This window comes from Rattus norvegicus, chromosome X (assembly GCF_036323735.1).
Source record: "Rattus norvegicus strain BN/NHsdMcwi chromosome X, GRCr8, whole genome shotgun sequence".
Lineage (NCBI taxonomy): Eukaryota > Metazoa > Chordata > Mammalia > Rodentia > Muridae > Rattus > Rattus norvegicus.
Window position 1 is genome coordinate 127,043,222 of NC_086039.1, and position 20,159 is coordinate 127,063,380.

Genomic DNA, 20,159 nt, shown 5'->3' on the forward strand with positions numbered 1-20,159 from the left:
GGCCCATACATATACAGCCACCCAATTAGACAAGATGGATGAAGCAAAGAAGTGCAGACCGACAGGAGCCGGATGTAGATCGCTCCTGAGAGACACAGCCAGAATACAGCAAATATAGAGGCGAATGCCAGCAGCAAACCACTGAACTGAGAATAGGTCCCCTATTGAAGGAATCAGAGAAAGAACTGGAAGAGCTTGAAGGGGCTCGAGACCCCATATGTACAACAATGCCAAGCAACCAGAGCTTCCAGGGACTAAGCCACTACCTAAAGACTATACATGGACTGACCCTGGACTCTGACCCCATAGGTAGCAATGAATATCCTAGTAAGAGCACCAGTGGAAGGGGAAGCCCTGGGTCCTGCTAAGACTGAACCCACAGTGAACTAGTCTATGGGGGGAGGGCGGCAATGGGGGGAGGGTTGGGAGGGGAACACCCATAAGGAAGGGGAGGGGGGAGGGGGATGTTTGCCCGGAAACCGGGAAAGGGAATAACACTCGAAATGTATATAAGAAATACTCAAGTTAATAAAAAAAAAAAATAAAGAGGAAACACAAAAATCCCGAAAGAATTACAGGAAAACAGAACCAAACAGGAGAAGGAATTGAAGAAAACATATCCAGGATCTAAAAATGGAAATAGAAACAATAAAGAAATCTCAAAGGGAGACAACCTTGGAGATAGAAGACCTAGGAAAGAGATCAGGAGTCATAGATGTAAGCATCACCAACAGAATACAAGAAATTGAAGAGAGAATATCAGGGACAGAAGATTCCACAGAAAACATTGACAAAATAGTCAAAGAAAGTGCAAAAAGCAAAAAGCTCCTAACTCAAAACATCCAGGAAATCCGGGACAGAATGAGAGAAAGAATGAGAAGTCCAAACCTAAGGATAATAGGTATAGAAGAGAAGGAAGATTCCCAACTTAACGGACCAGTAAATCTTCAACAAAATTAAAGAAGAAAACTTCCCTAACATAAAGAAAGAGAGGCCCATGAAAATACAAGAATCCTACATAACTCCATATAAATTGGATCAGAAAAGAAATTCCTTCTTTCACATAATAATCAAAATACCAATTGCACAAAACAAGAAGCAGTAAGAGAAAAAGGTCAAATAACATATAAAGGCAGACCTGTCAGAAATACACCAGACTTATTACCAGAGTCTATGAAAGCCAGAAGATCCTGGACAGATGTCATATAAACCCTAAGAGAACATGAATGCCAGCCCAGGCTATTATGCCCAGCAAAACACTCAATTACCATAGATGGAGAAACCAAGATACTCCATGACAAAACCAAATTTACACAATACCTTTACACAAATCCAGCCCTGGAAAGGATAAGAGATGGAAATCTCCAAAGGGAGAATGGAAACTACACCCTAAAAAAAGGAAGAAAGTAATCTTCTCTCAACAAATCCAAAAGAAGATATTCTGCCTCTAACAACAAAAATAACAGAAGCAGCAATCATTTTTCCTTAATATCTCTTAACATCAATGGACTCAATTCCCTAGTAAAGAGACATGGACTAACAGACTGGATACATACACAAGACTCAACATTTAGCTGCATACAGAAAATGCACATAAGTGACAAAGACAGACACTACCTCACAGTAAAAGGATGGGAATTTTTTTCCAATCAAATTGTCCCAAAAAACAAGCTGTTATTAAGAAGTACACCTAGGTGACTTTAACCAAACAACTGAAAGATCTGTATGACAATAATTTCAAGTCTCTGAAGAAGGAAATTGGAGAACTCAGAACATGGAAAGGTCTCCCATGCTCATGGATTGGCAGAATTAATATAGTAAAAATGGACATCTTGCCAAAAGCAATCTACAGAATCAATGCAATTCCCATCAAAATTCCAACTCAATTCTTCATAGAATTAGAAAGAGCAATTTGCAGATTCATTTGGAAAAGCAAAAACACAGGATAGTGAAAACTATTCTCAACAATGAAACAACTTCTGGAGGAATAACCATTCCTGACCTCAAGCTGTATTACAGAGCAATCGTGATTAAAAACAAAACAAAACAAAACAAAACAAAACAAAACAAAAAACAAAACTCCATGGTATTGGTGAAGAGACAGGCAGGTAGACCAATGGTATAGAATTGAAGACTCAGGAATGAACCCACACACCTATGGTCACTTGATCTTTGACAAAGGAGTTAAAATTATCCAAAGGAAAAAAGATAGCATTTTCAACAAATGGTGCTGGTTGAATTGGAGGTCAACATGTAGAAAATTACAAATTGACCCATTCTTATCGCCTTGTACAAAGCTCAAGTTCAAGTGGATCAAAGACCTCAATATAAAACCAGATACACTCAAGTTAATAGAAGAAAAAGTGGGGATGAACCTTGAAAACATAGGCCCAGGGGAAGGTTTCCTGAACAGAACATGAATGGCTTATGTTCTAAGAACAACAATCAACAAATGGGACCTCATAAAACTGTAAAGCTTCTGTAAGGTAAAGGACACTGTCAATAGGAAAAAATGGCAATCAACAGATTAGGAAAAGGTCTTTACCAATCCTACATCAGATAGAAGGCTAATATCTAATATATGCAAAGAGTTCAAGAAGGTAGACTCTAGAGATTCAAATAACCCTATTAAAAATGGGCTACAGAGAGAAACAAAGAATTCTCAACTGATGAATGTCTAATGGCTAAGGAGCACCTAAAGAAATGTTCAACATCCTTAGTCATCAGGGAAATGCAAATCAAAACAACCCTGAGATTCCACCTCACACCAGTCAGAATGGCTAAGATCAAAAATTCAGGTGACAGCAGATGCTGGCGAGGATGTGGAGAAAGAGGAACACTTCTCCATTGTTGGTGGGATTGCAGACTGGTACAACCACTCTGGAAATCAGTCTGGAGGTTCCTCAGAAAATTGGATATTACACTACCTGAGGACACAGCTGTACCACTCCTGGGCATATACCCAAAAGATGCCCTAACATATAACAAAGACACGTGCTTCACTATGTTCATAGCAGCCTTATTTCCAGCCAGAAACTGAAAAGAACCCAGATGCCTTTCAACAGAGGAATGGAAACAGAAAACATGGTACATTTACACAATGGAGTACTACTCAACTATTAAAAACAGTGACTTCATGAAACTCTTGGGCAAATGGATGGAGCTAGAAAATATCATCCTCAGTAAGGTAACCCAGTCATAATAATAGACACATGGTTTGCACAAACTGACAAATGGATCTTAGCTCAAAAGCTGGTAATATTCAAGATACAATTTACAGACCACATGAAGCTCAAGAAGAAGAAAGACCAAAGTGTGGATGCTTCATTCTTTCTTAGAAGGGAGTACAAAATACTCATGGGAGGAAATATGGGGATAAAGAATGAAGAGGGGACTGAAGAGAAGCTTATCCCACCTGGGGATCCATCCCATATCCAGCTACCAAACCCAAGATGCCAAGAAGTGCTTGCTTACAGGAGCCAGATATAGGTGTTTCCTGAGAGACTCTGCCAGAGCCCTATTGACACAAACTAGGATCGTAGCAGTTTTAACCCTTGGACTGAACAAGAGGACCCCAGTGGAGGATGTAGAGAAAATTTTGAAGGAGCAGATGGGGTTTGCAACACCGTAGGAAAAACAACATTATCAAGAAACCAAACCCTACCAGTGCTACCATAGACTAAACCATCAACCAATGAGTATACATGGAAGGGCCCATGACTCCAGCCACATGTATGGCAGAGGATGACACTGTCTAGAGTCAATGGGAGGACAAACCCTTGGTCCTGTGAATGCTTCTTTCCCCAATGTACATTATTGCCTGGGTGTTGAGGTTGGTGTGGGTGGGTGAGAATGGTAGCATCTTCCTAGAAGCCAGGGGAGGGGTGATGGTGTATGGGAGAGTTGGAGAAAGTGATGACATTTGAAATGTAAATACATAAAATATCCAAGAAAAATAAATTAGTTTAAAAATTGGGTAAAAATTTGAAGTTTACCTCACAAGCAATGTATGGTGTTCCTTATTTTGACTCTGAGGTAGTATCCTTCCTATGGGAAAAAGAAAAACTCTAGCAATATCGATTTCATGATTGCACAGAGACTTTCAGAAAAGTCTGTGTTTTTAAAGGGCCATCAGTCACGCAATTGAAATTTCCAATAACTTTCCTATTCAGAAAATATGTTCCTCTCTTCACTATTATTTACTGTTATATTTGTGAAAATGCACCATGCTTACTAATATTCCATTATCAATATGGCTTCCTTCTGCTCAAAAGCAGATATTTAAATATTTTAATCCAACTAATTTCAGAGTGTCTATGTCTTGCTGTGATCTCAAATAACACCATAAGGTCTATTTAGCACAACAACTTGAGCATTGCAGGCATAGATAAACATGTGCTGTGTGACAGAGGAAAGGAATGGATATAATTTAAATCCTGAAATTTACTTTTAAGTAGCTCTGGGATACAGATTGGTGGATTGACTGTGATTGTATTTGACTGTGATGGATGAAAAACAAAATAAGAGAACATTGGTTTCAATTATAACAACATCCTCCTCTTATTGCCTTTTAAGTGTTTAAGGTAGAAAGAGTCAAGCATAAATACAACATTAAGGAAATAAAAACCATATTATCAAATCAAAGTGGAGCATATTCATCTTTCTATTCTCAAAGATAAGGAAGGGGTAACTTTTGGTTACTTGTTCTGGGACTCTGTGGTTGGAGGATACCATTTGCCCAGGAAACAATCTAATGAAATTTACCATCCAATTCATATACAGAGTAACAGCTATTGCTGATTAGGGACTAAAACCTAGTTGCAACAACACTTTAATTACATTTCAATGTAAGACTATAAATTAATTACTCCAGATAAAATACTGTAGTATACTGGTTACAAAATGGCTAATTAGTCCATCTAGAACTTGAAGGAGACTAAAGGACTTTTTATTTAATATACAAGGACAATAATGAATGTACAACCACCAACAAATTATTTCAAGGACATAAACATTTATTCCCGGCCAGAATCAATATTACAATAGATCTAGTTTCAGCTTCATTTGTTCCAAAGTCATTGGTTAGCACCAGAAGCCTCACTATTTATTTCACTTTTTTGAGCTTCAAAAGAAGCAAAGGATTCTTGAAAAGAAGTGTGTGTGTGTGTGTGTGTGTGTGTGTGTGTGTGTGTGTGTGTGTGTGTGTGTAATCCTGTAAGCTTTTCTGAATAAAACCTGGACAGAAGCATTAAGCTATACAAGGAACTGCCATTAGGGAAATGCTTTTGTCAGAGAATAAGGTTGATTAGGATACAGCCAGGTTATGTGACGATTACCTTTTCTTACATACTACAAGCCATTCTTTAAATAGTGACATTATTTCTCTGGTATTTACAATAAAGTTATGGTTACTGACATTTCCTAAAATCATGGTGAGGAGAGAATGGAGCTTGTAATCTGGGGCTCTAACAAAGGAATCAGAATGATATCACATCAGGGTCAGTTTTGCCCTCTGTAGCACATTGAACATTGATCTTCAGAGACCAAGTGGCCAAAGAAAGCAGCTTTCAGTGAATAGGAATGCTATCCATCACATCTTTTTCTTTTTAGGATGCATTGTGTGGGTCTAGAAACCAGAGGTGACAATAGTGCCGTACCATATCAGAAACTTTAAAGGTTAATGAATTCGGGCATAAAATAATGTCAGTGCCATAAAGAACTCATAAATACAAAATCTAGGAAAACCACGGAAACAGTCATCACACTTTTGAGAATGGCAGAACCCTGGATGATAAAACCACTATGGACTCTTAAATTATTCTTTTAATAAACTTGGTGGAGTATTATACTGTATATCAATATTTATGATATCCGTTGATGACAGTTCATGGATGCAGAATGCAAAATGCAGTCTGCCTCAGTTCAGTTGTGCACTGCCTAGGTAATTACTTCTAGATGGAAAGCAGGATCCAGTTCAACTTAGGTAATAAGAAAATAACTTTATAATTTGGCAAGGTAGATATGTAATTAGCAGTAGTCTTCCCCTTTGTCATAAACATATAACTACATTGAGGTTGATGTGTAAAATAAGTCCAAGGAGAGCTGAAATTAATATGTGTTCTATGTCGTGTCATTTATTTATTTATTTATAGAATTCATAAGTGGGGCAACTTTGAAGCTTCTGAAAACTAGGGGGGGATGTGTATGTCAAAATCATTAAAAATTTAATTATATAGTAGTAACTAGGAGACAGTGTGTGTTTATCTATTGTGATTAATCTGACAAGGTAAGAGATATAATAGAATCTGAAGAATTGGGTAATATATGGTGGGTTGTGTAGGGTGAGTCTGAATCTCATGTGGTTTATGTTGTGTCTACTTAATGACTGATACAAAAGCAAAGTGCAAGAAACTCAGAATCTGGCTTAAAGCCATAAAAGCAAAGGAAGTTACTGTTAATATCTATTCATAAGGCACTTCTCATCTTTTCTTAACACTTCACAATAGCACCGTTGGGAGCTTTAAGATTACCAATGCATCTGAGTCTCTAAATGTACTACAACTTTTATCAATAAAAATGTATGTTTCTGATAACTATTTGAAAGAGCATCCATCGTTTCTTTGTTTACCCAATTTTATTATGAAAATCCCAAGGGTTGGCATAACAAAATTTGAGCAAACATTCTATTCGCTGTGGTTAACTTTTGTCCTCCTATTTTTTCTCCTCTTCCTCATATGATAAAATTAAAACAACACTTTTAATAGTACCTTTTCTTTCAAAGTGCAATAATATAAATTTAAAGCAACTTTATTAATTAAAAGTGACTAACACAGTAAGGTCTTGTTATACAGCAAGAGGACCTGAGTCAGATTTCACGTACCCACATAAAAATCAGTGTATGACGGATGTGCCCATAATCCTAGCAGTAGATCGGCAGAGACAAGAGGACCTCTAGTGCTTGGTGGCCAGTTAATCTGGATAAATTGGTGAGTCTCAGATTTAGCAGTAGACTCTATCTTAAATCTAAGGTGAGAGCAATAGATGAAAACATAAGATTCTAACCTTTGGCCTACACACACACACCGAGAGAGAGAGAGAGAGAGAGAGAGAGAGAGAGAGAGAGAGAGAGAGAGAGAGAGAGAGAGAGAGGTGTGACTAAAAATATAAAGAAATTAAGAGATTTGACTTCTGAGTCTAAACTACTGAAGAGGAGCTAATTGATGGTAGAGTCCTGATAACAACTCATTATGTGGAGAAACCCTTGGTCCTGACAAGGCTGTACCCCCCAGTGGAGGGGAATGTCAGGGTGGGGAAAGGGGAAAGGGGGAAGGGGAAAGGGGAAGGGAGGTGTTTGGGGAGGCAGAACACCCTTATAGAAGAAGGGGGGAGGTGGGATAGGGGGCTTATGGATGGGAAATCGGGAAATGGAATAACATTTGAAATGTAAATAAAAAAATCCAATTTAAAAAAAATAAAAAAATAACTCAATATGCCAAAGTCTGTCACTGTATGATCTGACACATGACCTTTAAGACAAGAGGATCTCATTTCCTCATTATTAAATCCATATAATAATATCATAACCTCTGCAATATAATATGAAGATTCTAGAGTCTAGTATATGTCTGGATGTCATAGGTTTGGTTTGGTTTTTGCTACTTAACACACTTAGAAGAAACATTAATTGAAGAATTGCCTCCATTATGATAGAGTAGGACATATGCAACTGTGGGTGACACTACTCTATGACAGGTAGGCATGACATGTATAAGAAACCAAGTTGAGAAACCCACTAAGGAGAAATCTTCCATACTTTCTTGTTGAGTTCCCTAATTTTTGCCTGGCCCCAAAACTGGTTGCAGACAGTAGGTTTTGCTATGATGAATCTGACCATTCTACTTTTGCAGGGTTGTTGGAGCACTATGGAGCTTCACACTGAAAAGGGCATTGAATGTTCACACCTTAGTGTGATATTCTATTGGAGCTTGGAAGCTAGAGATGGTGAAAAAGAAGCAGACAATGGAGACCTATACTGTGAAATTTCAGAAACCTGAAAAGACTTTATCCGAGCCATTTGTGTGGTATTGGAATTAAGAATGTAGTTTCTGGTGAGGTGAGGCTGAAGAATCATCTGTGATTAACAAGGGGCCAGCAGCATGGAAGGGAAGCCTCTATTGAACTGGAAAAACAAAATCAATGTTGGTTAAGCTAGGGCTGGGATCATCAAGGTGAAATCTTCTGGGATGTGTTCCCTCGGGTCAGCACATAGAGCTCTGGTCCAGTGGGGGACCATGGCTGCACATCCAGCTAAAGCTGAACTTGGTAACCTGTATGTCATCGACATGATACTAATTTAGAAGTTTTTTTTTTATTTTTTTTTATTAACTTGAGTATTTCTTATATACATTTCAAGTGTTATTCCCTTAATTTAGAAGTTTTAAAGGGATCGTGTAAGGCAGCTGAGCTTTGGCAGTGTGAGAGTTCCAGGAGAGACTACTCATAAAAGTTTAGTTTCAGTTACAGTGGAAACTCCAGGATTGAAGAGGTCATGGAGTGAAACCAAAGTTTGGCACCATGAAGTAGAGTTTCATTCCCTGAAAATGTCCAGCATGACATTAGTGAAGGTGCAGCCCTAGTTACACTGGAAATCCTAGCATAGGCTAGTTGACAGGGACAGTAGACCCAAAACAAAAGTGGTCTCAACATTCCAGACAAGCTCTCTGTGCTGCTCATGACAGATGCTTAGAATTGATTTGATACAACTGAAACCATTTGCATTATATAAGATCATGTTGGACATCAAGATTTTTACATTTTTGAATTTTGGTTTTACTTTAATCTGGCTCTTCCAACATGGAATAAGAAAGTATATCAGAGAAAGAACTGGAAGAGCTTGAAGGGGCTCGTGACCCCAAAAGTACAACAATGCCAAGCAATCAGAACTTCCAGGGACTAAGCCACTACCCAAAGTCTATACATGGACTGACCCTGGACTCTGACCCCATAGGCAGCAATGAATATCCTAGTAAGAGCACCAGTGGAAGGGGAAGCCCTGGGTCCTGCTAAGACTGAACCCCCAGTGAACTAGACTGTTGGGGGGAGGGCGGCAATGGGGGGAGGGTTGGGAGGGGAACACCCATAAGGAAGGGGAGGGGGGAGGGGGATGCTTGCCCGGAAACCGGGAAAGGGAATAACACTTGAAATGTATATAAGAAATACTCAAGTTAATAAAAAAAATAACCTTAGAAAGATGGAAGAATCCACAGGTAAGACACTTAGGAATTTTAAAGAGAATTTAGATACTAGACTCATTGAATTTTGTTAAAGACTCTGGGACTTTTAAAGTTGCACTGTTTCTACACTGTGATGTTAACATAGAAACTTAGGGACAAGGAGAAGGTATTGCTTCAAAGGATGTGTTTCTGTAACAAAGACTCAAAGGGTTGAAATGACATAATAATGTCATCTACTTCAGTCACTTGGGAAGAAGATACCTCAATGAGGATTGATCCCATCAGGTTGCCCTATGTAAGTGTCTATGTACTTCCTTTGGGATTTCCACCTGATAGAAGAGGGATAATATTCATAACATTATGATGAAGACCACAAAATGTTTTGGAGAAAATGCATAATGGCTGGGTTTTCTCTGTGATGGGTAAATCATTGATTTAAATAACCTGGTCAAAAATTAGTATGCAACAAATAATAATTTGGAAATGTAATGCCACTTTGTCATCTATGAAACCACTGACATGGATTAATTTTAATGAAGGAAATAGGTTATAATTATATTTTATTTCAAATGAAAATTATGGGCTTTTCTCAAGAGAAGAACCATTGTTAATAACTCTAGCTACTTTCTCTCAGTGAACCACTGGACCTTTTTCTGTGGCTTTCTTATATGTGGCTCAAGTCTTCAGAAAAATAAAAAGAAAAAACCATGGAGTCTCAATTTTCTTTTTCAATTTGAGATACAAATGAGAACCTCTATGTTAGAGTATATGGTGTTTGTTTTCTCAATGGAATACTTGTCATTAAGTCCTTTTTGTCCCATGTGGTAGTTGTGACATATGTGTTGTTAAGCAAGCACATCGATATTAAATGTCCATTCTGTATTAAGTGGTACAGATCAGAAGAAACTAGATCCGAGAAATGGAAAGTCTTGAAAGGGAGCTGTCTATGAGTGGTGAAATGCAAAGGAGGAGAGCTAGATTTTGAAGTACAAACTATGAAAGATTGTTGAGCATCATGGATAGAATCTGGCATTTGAGCATGACGTTGAAAGTATGTCAAAGTGTGTAAGATGTTGCCCAGGGTTTCAGTAAGCAACTTCTTACACACTCATGACCCACTAAGGTACACCACTGTCAAGGGCGTGACAGCCACTCTTCTCTTTTAGAAACAATACAGGGAATGCAGATATTTTTGCTGCTTTCCTGTTCCATTTTGTAATGGGTGGATATATTTGGCAAAGATCCTCAAATTCTGTAGCCCTTCCCTCTGGGTCAGAATGACGATTTGGCTGCTTGCCTACCCAATCAACAAACAGAAAGAAGCACCAACCATAACAACAGTTTAACACTTAGAGCTGTATAAGAACAATTCCTCAATAAGTAAATCTACATGAACATGTGTGGAAAGACAAGTGCTATTTTCTGCTTGAGTCTGTGACTGGTAGAGAATCACTCAACCCTGTGATTGTATTATTTATACAGAACTCACTAGGGCACCATCTGGTGCTAAGCTAACCGCAAAAACAGGAAAAGCAAACCCAAAGCCAATTGTCTTCATTGGAGTTTTTGCTAATGACCTGTTCCTAGCCAATATTCCAAGTGATCACACTCAGGTTTAAAACAGGAAAAAAGACATTTAATGTTTCAAAGGGAAACTTAAATGGAATTCAGTTAGACAGATCTTTGAAAAGATTCTGTACCTATCTAGATCTTGATAGTTGAAAGGGCACTGCCACTATTTCAGGTCTTATTATATCTTATTAAGTTGTCAGATCAAGTTCATAGCATCCCATCTCTGAACCCAATTGCCAAAAATAAAGGTGAGAGGTGACCTTGCAAGACTATTTCCTGGAAATGAAAATTGAAGTTGAAATTATATAGAAAAGTATCATGAAATATAAGAAACACGTGCCCATAATAAAAATAATTCAAATCTCGAATTTTTTTAATCATAATTTTGAATCTCAGTAATCTCATTGAAGTAGTAAAAATAACAAAACAAAATAAGAAATGTATATATTTGTAACTTTTAATAACCTAGCTATAAATATTTTCTTTCATGTTTTACTAGGTTTTCCTAGATCTAGGAATTCTCCTTTTGACATATTATAAAATAATCTTTTAAATAAAGGTAGCTTAAATAAAAGTAATTTAATGTTTTACATGAATGTTTGTCATGTTTTTGGTTGTAGTTCTTTGCATTTGGAGCTAATTTACAAGTGTTAATTGATATAATTAGAGCTGATCAGTAATTGAAGTTCTCTTTGGCTCATGCCATTTTTTTTTTTTTTCATTTTAAGGGCTCTGATTCACTAACATCCTATGGCTACAGAGTGATTTTGTTGAGAGTATCCCCCATAGGCTCAGAATATTTGACAATATGGAGCCCAGATTTAGGAGGTAAACCTTGTTGGAAGAAATTCTCAGTGGCAGGCTTTGGGGTTTCAAAAGCCATATGCCAGTCCCAGTATTCTCTTCTGTTTGTCTGTCTGCTTCTTGACTAATGCTGAGGATGTGAGTTCTCAGCTTCCTGCACTCATCATAATATCCTCTGCTTCTTGGCATGCTTTTCTACCATGACATAACAGTCTGTAATTTTAATGCAAAATAACCACACTCTTCTTTAAGTTACCTTTGGGCACCGCATGCTATAATAGCAACAGAAAAGTAATACAGGGTGTTTGAATAGTTTATTCCAAAGCTAATCAAATAGGGTTGATGATATTAAGGGAGGCTCTCAATTAAGCATAATGTAGGGAGAAAGAAGTCTACAAAATAGTCTATAGTTCTTCTTTTCGATAATTAACTTTTGATTTCTAGAATGAGGGCTGTCAGTTATTATTTTATTATGTAAGATTAACAAACTTCCAACAAAAGCTAATTCATGGTTTATTTGGAAAAGTATAGATAACTTAGTCATTAAAATTTGCAAAACTGAATTCCTTTCAACACAAGTGCTATAATATAAATGAAGGTAGGCTTTGGAATCATTTCGGTGTGAATAGTGATTCTATTGCTTAACAGTTTTGTCCTTTAAGAAAAATGCTTGATTTATTTTAGGGTCATTGGTAATTTCTCATCTTTAAAAAATGATTCTAAAATAAAGAAATAATGCCTCTAATTCTCTGTCAATATTTTGTAAGATAGGATAATATTTACAGGAGGAGGAGGAGGAGGAGGAGAAGGAGGAGGAGGAGAAGAAGAAGAAGAAGAAGAAGAAGAAGAAGAAGAAGAAGAAGAAGAAGAAGAAGAAGAAGAAGAAGAAGAAGAAGAAGAAGAAGAAGAAGAGAAAGAAGAAAAGAAAAAGAAAGAAAGAAAGAAAAGAAGAGGAGGAGGAGGAGGAGGAGGAGGAAATTTTGCTGTAATTCCTGTCACTTTATTGGATGTCTATAAATAAAAATTGAATTTTTCTGTCACAAATGCTTTCTGAACTTTACGATGAGACTTTTTCAGTAAAAAGGATGAAGTTAGGAGGGAGATTATGTGGTGGATCCTAGGGCATGTTTGTAGGACAGCAATGGGTCATGGATAAGATTGAAAGCTATTATACACCAGAAATCAAGGTGAATCACCTGTTAAAAACAGTTGCTGCTATTGTAGAAGACAGAGGATTAATTCCCAGCACCCATCTGATAGCTCAAATGTCTCTGGAACTGTTGTTCCATGGATGTGTAATCTGACCACTATCTATGAATCTATCCACATAAAATAAAAATCAATAAATCTTAAATTTTTAAAACAATAAAATACATTGTAAACATGTATGGAATTTAAAAATCACACATATTAACATATTTAAAATTTTAAAGTAAATTATAAATATTTGAGATGGCAGATATGCCAACTACTTCTATATGATCATGATAATTTTGCACCACTGACCTTAAAACCTATGGAAAGCCGAAAATAGGTTAAACTGCTAAGTCCGCAGTCCAAATAAGCTATTGAAAGTGCCTTCATAAAACTCAGAAATTACCTTGTCATATATGCTATTGTATGAAACAATGGCTTACTTTTAATTAAAACATTTCTTTCACTCATCTCAAGGATCCATTTATTTCCAGTCCCAATGGTATCACATAGTCTACTAAAGAAATCAGGCAATTTATTCACATTAAAATCAGATTTCTACAGTTTTTTAAAAGTACTAACCTTAACCTAATTCAAACTGTATCTGTAGTCATGATAAATGCTACATTATTTATCTTTTATAGCTGACTTATACAAAATATCCATTGGCTACCTTTCAAGAGTATTCACTTTTCTCCCTATGTTTTAGGAAAAGACTGATATTTTTCTTCGATCTTTTGCTACAGAAGTCAGCTTAATCTTTAAGAGGCCAAACAAAACATACCATGTATGGTTGGTTTCATAAAGGCATTAGATACCATAAGTGAAAATCATTGAAAACTGATGATCATAGTACAGAGTACTTAGTTTTGATCCTAAGAATGTGTGTTGATGGATATAGGGTTGAAACATGTAGAACTGGCAAAAGGAGATCTGTGTAGTTATATAATTATGTATACAATTTGATCACATTCAGACAACTCCAAAGGTCAAGAGTTGCTTTTTGAAAGATTCAAAGGCACATGACATAGTTTCTCTATCTCTCCATCTCCACTTTTCTCTCCCCCTCTCCTTCTTTTGTTCCCCCATCTTATCTCCCGATTTCTTCTTTCTCTCATACCATGATCACTCGCTCAGCTTTATAGATATTGAAAAACTTTCATCATCTTGAAAGTTTGTCATGACATACATGTTGAAATCGAAGATGATGCAGATACCTCCCATGATTCCCTCTGTGGTGAATATCTACAGGGAGCAGTTCTCCACATTCACAGCTATAACTTTTGTAGGTTGATGTCATTATGTAGGTGAAGTCAGACAAGATAAAAACAAGGCCTGTCATTGGACGAGAAGGAAGGGAGGTGGGAACAGAGGTTTTAGAAGGAGAGAAGAAGCCAGAGAAAGAAGGAGCTAGGAGAACATGGTGGCAGATGTTAAGATTCTTCTCTGCGCATAGATACAGGTTGTTATGACTATTTTTAAGGTAAGGGTGTTACAGGATTTTGTGCTATCTAGATGTGCAAATTATACCTTATCAATTGGATCAAAGATTATTGTGTGGTGTGTTCTTTCATTTGGCAACTTAATTGAGTTCAAGAGAATGTGTGGTGGACACATCAAGCCCGCCATGAATTGGGATGTGTATGCCTGGCGTGGTAACTATGCCAAGGGAACTATGAATGAAAGCAAAGAAAGTGGCAAGGTGCCACATTGGAATGGCTTGTGTACTGCCTGGGTCAGAGAGAGAGCCAGGGAGAAAAGCATGAAGCTGGACATGTGAGAACCGGTCGTGCCTTTTTCCTTTTTACCAACAACTTTCATTACTCTTTCTCCTGAAAACTGATGCAAAAAGTTTTAATAGTCTACATCAGGAAATTAGTGTTGCTTTTCATTTGAGAGGTCATTGTGTCCTGATCCAAGTTCAGAATTTTAGACTTGCTTCTTTATTGAGAATAGTAATGAATCTGCAATGAAATCTATGAGAGAGGGATTTAAAATTGGGGAGGAGCAACAAGAACATGAAAATGATGGATCTAAACCAATGCACTTCCTGTCAGTCTTCTACAAGTAGGAAAACCACACATCAGTCATTATAGGAAGAAGTGAAACTGAAGAAACACTGATTCACTGAGGTAAATTTCATCTACAAGAGTAAATGCAACTTTACTATTATCTTTAATGGTATGAGAAACATTGAGTCCCTACTTGGCCTGGCATAAAAATAAGATAAAAATCTGAATTTCTGTCTATTTTGTGTTTGATTATCACTTCTAAGGGCCCTTCAGTCAATAAGGATTTCTTTAATCCACCTCATAGGATGAGAGTAAAGACCAGAGGCTGATAAATACAGAGGCAGATGCTTGCAGCCAACCATTAGACTGAGCATGGAGACTCCAGTGGAGGAGTTGGGGAAAGGATTAAAGGAGCTGAAGGGGTTTGCAACCCCATAGGAAGAACAATATCAATATCAATCAACCAGAGCCCTCCAAGAGCTCCCAATTAAAGAGTACATATGAAGGACCCATGACTCTAGCTGCATATGTAACAGAGGATCTGACAACAATGGGAGGAGAGGCCCTTGGTCCTGTGAAGGCTCAATTGCTCCAGTGTAGGGGAATGCCAGGGCAGGGAGGTAGAGGGATTAGGTAGGGGGAGCACCCTCATAGAAGCAGGAGGAGGGGCATGAGATAAAGGGATTAACATTTGAAATGTAAATAAATAAGGTATCCAATAAGAAAAAGACAATGAATAGTGAGGCCAAGCCTAAACCAAGAGTTTTAAATTACACATAATTTGGCCTTTTTATATCAATTCTATTGTTGAAGCCTAAAGCTCACATCAAAAACCAATAAATAAATAAATAAATAAATAAATAAATAAATAAACATGAGGTTATTGTAACCTTTCATTTGCGTCTCTTACCCACGTGGACTCATAAAATAAATCCCTTTCTACTTTTAACCATCACTGTATATTTAATTACCCTATCTGGACAAGGAATAAGCTTAGTTTGTTGGGGCTGTCAGAAGCCAGACTTCTCATGCAAGCTGTAGTTCCTCTGCTTCTCCCATTTCTAACCACATACTCCTCCCTACAAATCTTATTGTATTTCATACGTTCTAGCATCCCTTTGCTAATTCTCTTGTCTGAAATCTTTAATCTTGCTTGACCAAGTATTTCCCACAATATATGCTTCAGTTCAACTGCCACCTTTTCACAGAAATCCTTCTTTATTGGAATTTTAGTATTTTCCTCAGATCCCCATGGTCACTCTCTACAACTAACTTCATTATTGTATATTTTTTTGTTGTTGTTGTCTTTATTGGATAGATCACTATGTGAAATGATCTGACTTGCTTACATATATTTTCTACTTTATAAAATGCACGGATAGGCCAACTGTGGTGCCTTTTGTTAAAGCAATTTAAAATGTGGACAAAAGAAAGTACATTTAATATGACACAGTACAACTGTGGGGCGACTGGCCTCATTTATAAGTGTATCATGAAATGAGCAATAGAAGTAGGATACAGGGAGGAATCACAGAAATGCCAATTTGTTAAAATTCTTCTGGCATAATTCTGCAGCTACTCTAGAGAGAATAATGGGAAACTGGCTCGGGCAGCAGTGCAGTCCCACACTTTACAAATAGGCTCTGTACCAGCTAATTCTTTATTTCTAAATGTTGCTGTTGTGAGTGGGGTCATGGACTTACATTTAGTTAATCTGAGGTTAAAGATTTGCATGGCTAGATATACTAATTCAGAGGAATCAAGTATTGAATTTGTCTCTTAGCCACAATAAAACACTACTCAGCTTTTATTCAGAGCACTATATTGTCTCAAATCCTAAAATAATCAAAAATAGTTCAGTTATACAGTTGTAATACACATTTATAATATGTATTTTATAATTATATATACATACATGCATGTCTCTTAAATGTATATGTCATATATGATCTAAAACTTAAAATTAATGAAAATTGGTTTATTATTCTCTATGATAGGTTTAATGTAGGATGTAGGAGCTCTAGCTGAAAAAAGATTATCTTGTCCTCTGTCTAATGTTATCAAAAACCAAGTTTGAGAATAAAGCATCTTTGAACTTTTGGTATAATTATTTGTGATCCTTCTATATAATTATGTTGTCACATTTAAGTGTGATAAAGCATCCTGCCTCTTGGTTATACTGGAGCAAAGTAGGTACTTTCTTCTAGTATTCATTGACTCTGGTACATAGCTCAAAACCTGGCTCCTAGATGAATCAAACAGAAAGATCCTGATTATAGCCCTCTCCAGCTCTATCCCTAACAACATTCTATGCATTCTGTAGAGAAATAAAACAGAATGAATTGAGGATATGTGAGACAGCGCAGAGGGTAATGACACTTGTCATCATTTTGATGACCCAAATTTGAGCCCTAAAACCCATATGATAGGAAAAAACAACACTGGCAAGTTGTCCATTAGCCTGCACATATATGCCATTCACCAACACACCCCACAAATAAATGTAATTTAAAAAGTTAAAAATGAATCTACACTATGTGTAGCAATATCTGATAAATGTGGTTAATTTGTAGAAATTAATGAAGAGCATCTGTCCTTAAGTGGTTAATAATCTAATAGAAATAGAAAAAGTTTCAAAAACTGTATGTAAGCCCTAAGGAGCTTGTGTTATTTAGTAAAGAAAGTTCTAGAAATTCTCAGTGAAAATTTAACTCCATCCTTGGTGCTCTTTTTTTCTATCTTTATACATCTGCCCATAGCTATATACTCAATTATTGCCTATATGCTAATGTTTCCTCTTCTTTATAAATGCAAGCCACCTTAATAGTATATTCCTCTGAGGTTGTGTTGGAGTCTAATTCTATATTCTATCACAATCTTACCTGCCATGTACCATTCAATCATATTTCTTAAGTCTGTAATCTTATAGGTCTAGCCTGAGTCTTCTTTCTGCCATTCTCAAGTGATGATTTGGGTAATTAAACATTGATTTAGTTTCCTTATATACATCTCATATGGATGGTATAAAGCTTCTTACGTGGTGCAAGCAGCATTTTTCCATACTTCCTTACAATAGGTGTTCAATAAGTGATAATTAAATTTACTATAATATAATCTCCATATTGGCTTTAAATCACACTCTAAACATGATTTCTCATTGTTCTGCATTACCTCAGTATTCATACCCTGCACTGAAATCTCATTGTTTTACAATTGTTTAACTGAAAAAATCAAACTTTTTCTTCTTTATTCTTTTGCATCTTTAGCTTCTCCCATTTCAAATGTGTTCCTTCTCTTACTGTTATTCAATATTCACATTCTCTATATAGTGCCAAATAGTTCAAGATTATGCTCACCTGTCACCTTCACAGTAAATAATAACCTAAATTAATTCCTTACATTTTCATCTGACAGATACACATATATCATATACATTCTATCTATCTATCTATCTATCTATCTATCTATCTATCTATCTATATCTATATCTATATCTATGTCTATGTCTATATCTATACCTATATATGAATGCCTAAAACAGATGAGCCAAATCACATCACAACTTATTAGAAGTGTTTATTTACAGTGTCTCCTCTTTTTCTTAAGGCTTTGACATAATTATTATGGTTCTCATTCCTAGGAAAATTTTTTCCACAGAGTTAGTGCCTAGTAACTAACCATATTGATTAAATAAACATTTTCATGTTGATATAATGCATAATTGAAGTATACTTTGGTGTGAAGGAGATTAGGGGGGAAAGTGGAAATATTTCTAGTGATCTGGCACTCCTGTGTGTGCGACTCTCAACACTCCTATCATTAACCTCCTACATCCCTGCCGCTGTCAAAAGCAAATCCCTCTTGCTTATTAAAAATAATCAGTTCTCCGACCTATTAAAGAAACACTAATATTGAGTAACTGGGCTCAAGTGAAATGTTCATGTTGGATGGTTGAGAAGAAAGAGGCTGATTTTAGGGACAACTAGTATTAGATATTTTTTTTAGTATACAATGGGAGGTAATAAGGGGCCATTGAATGTTGTATTACTGAGTACAATGTGATACAGAAGATATTTTGGGGGAAGTAGTATAATATTGTATTTTTTTATTATATATAAAAGACAATGTGAAAGACAATGCGCTTTAAGTATTTATTGAAAACCAAATCAAATTTAGGAACCCTGAAGAGAAAAAATAGTCAATATATAGAAAAACTTTTGTGTAAGTTCTCTAGTAAGGAATTTACATTCATCACCATCCATTACCAGCAATATCTATACATATATAGTGCTTTTACTAATGGTGATTTGAAGAAGCAGAATTTAGAATGGTTAATTAACTTGTCAAAAGTTAAAAGGTGGTAAGTGGACAAACTTGGATTTAAACCATGTTCTTGGAATGTATGTACTCTTTACAGCAGACAACACAAACACAGCAAGAGAGAGAGGGGGAGAGGAAAAGAGAGAGAGAGCTAGAGAAAGCAAGAGAGACTATATAATTTGGAGATTAAGTGTTTTCCTTACTAGTGTGTTTTCCTGGAACTTCTTTCATTCCTATTCCACTTAATAATTGAAATTCTTATTTCCATGTTAAAAAGATGACTCCATCGTTTTAACTTGGAAGAGTTCACTAAAGTATGAAGTGTTAAAGCTGTCAAGAGACAGGGACAAAGAACTTGGTAAGTATCTCAACATTAATTTCATGTACACTGTCCTTTGTTTTCTTTTACCTATCATATTTTTTGTCTTGCACATACACACAATCTTCTCCCCAGTAGCACAAGGCCCCTACAAATTCTGTGGGGAAATTGTGGCTAATTTTTTTCCTCTGTAAAGTAAAGTTAAAACTAAATTTATATTGAGGAGCCAACAACCTAATGCTAGTTTCTTAGCACCAATTTTTTTCTCTAGAGACAAAGCTAAAGACAGCAAGAAAGCATATTTAGCTGTTTGTTCAGTGTTTTGTTATCTTTATAACGTTATGATGAAGACTCCTTAAGGGCTAGCCAAAGACCCGTAGCTCTGCCTTAAATTCGAGGAAAGAGATGTAAGACAGCTGTGAAGAATGACTGTTGTTTGGAGAACATTAGTTTTTCAAGCCCTGCATTTCAGCTTTGTTCTCTGATCTAAGCATTTAATTATGCTTTACATGTGGTATGTACTCAATAAATGTTTGCTGAGTAGTTGAACATGCTATTATACAGTCATTGAGTTAAAAACAATCAGCGTGGCAATATATTTAACAGATTTGTGTTGTTTGGCTGGATTAGTTGGCTAATTATATACCTTTTACAATTCTGTTGTTACAACTGCAAAAATGTAAGAGGTATTCCACCATTGACAGA

General features: G+C 36.4%; 1 protein-coding gene across 8 annotated transcripts in view; it reads right to left on the reverse strand.

The window, feature by feature from the left end:
- Tenm1 (teneurin transmembrane protein 1) overlaps positions 1 to 20,159 on the reverse strand; it is an 889,770-nt gene that overhangs the window by 777,254 nt on the left and 92,357 nt on the right. For 2 of the 8 annotated variants that reach the window (XM_063280509.1, XM_063280508.1), the window contains exon 3: positions 3,996 to 4,047. The exons of the other annotated variants lie outside the window; for them this stretch is intronic. The gene's annotated coding sequence lies outside the window, so the exon portion shown is untranslated. The remainder of the gene's footprint in view (positions 1 to 3,995; positions 4,048 to 20,159) is intronic. 8 annotated transcript variants of the gene reach the window in all.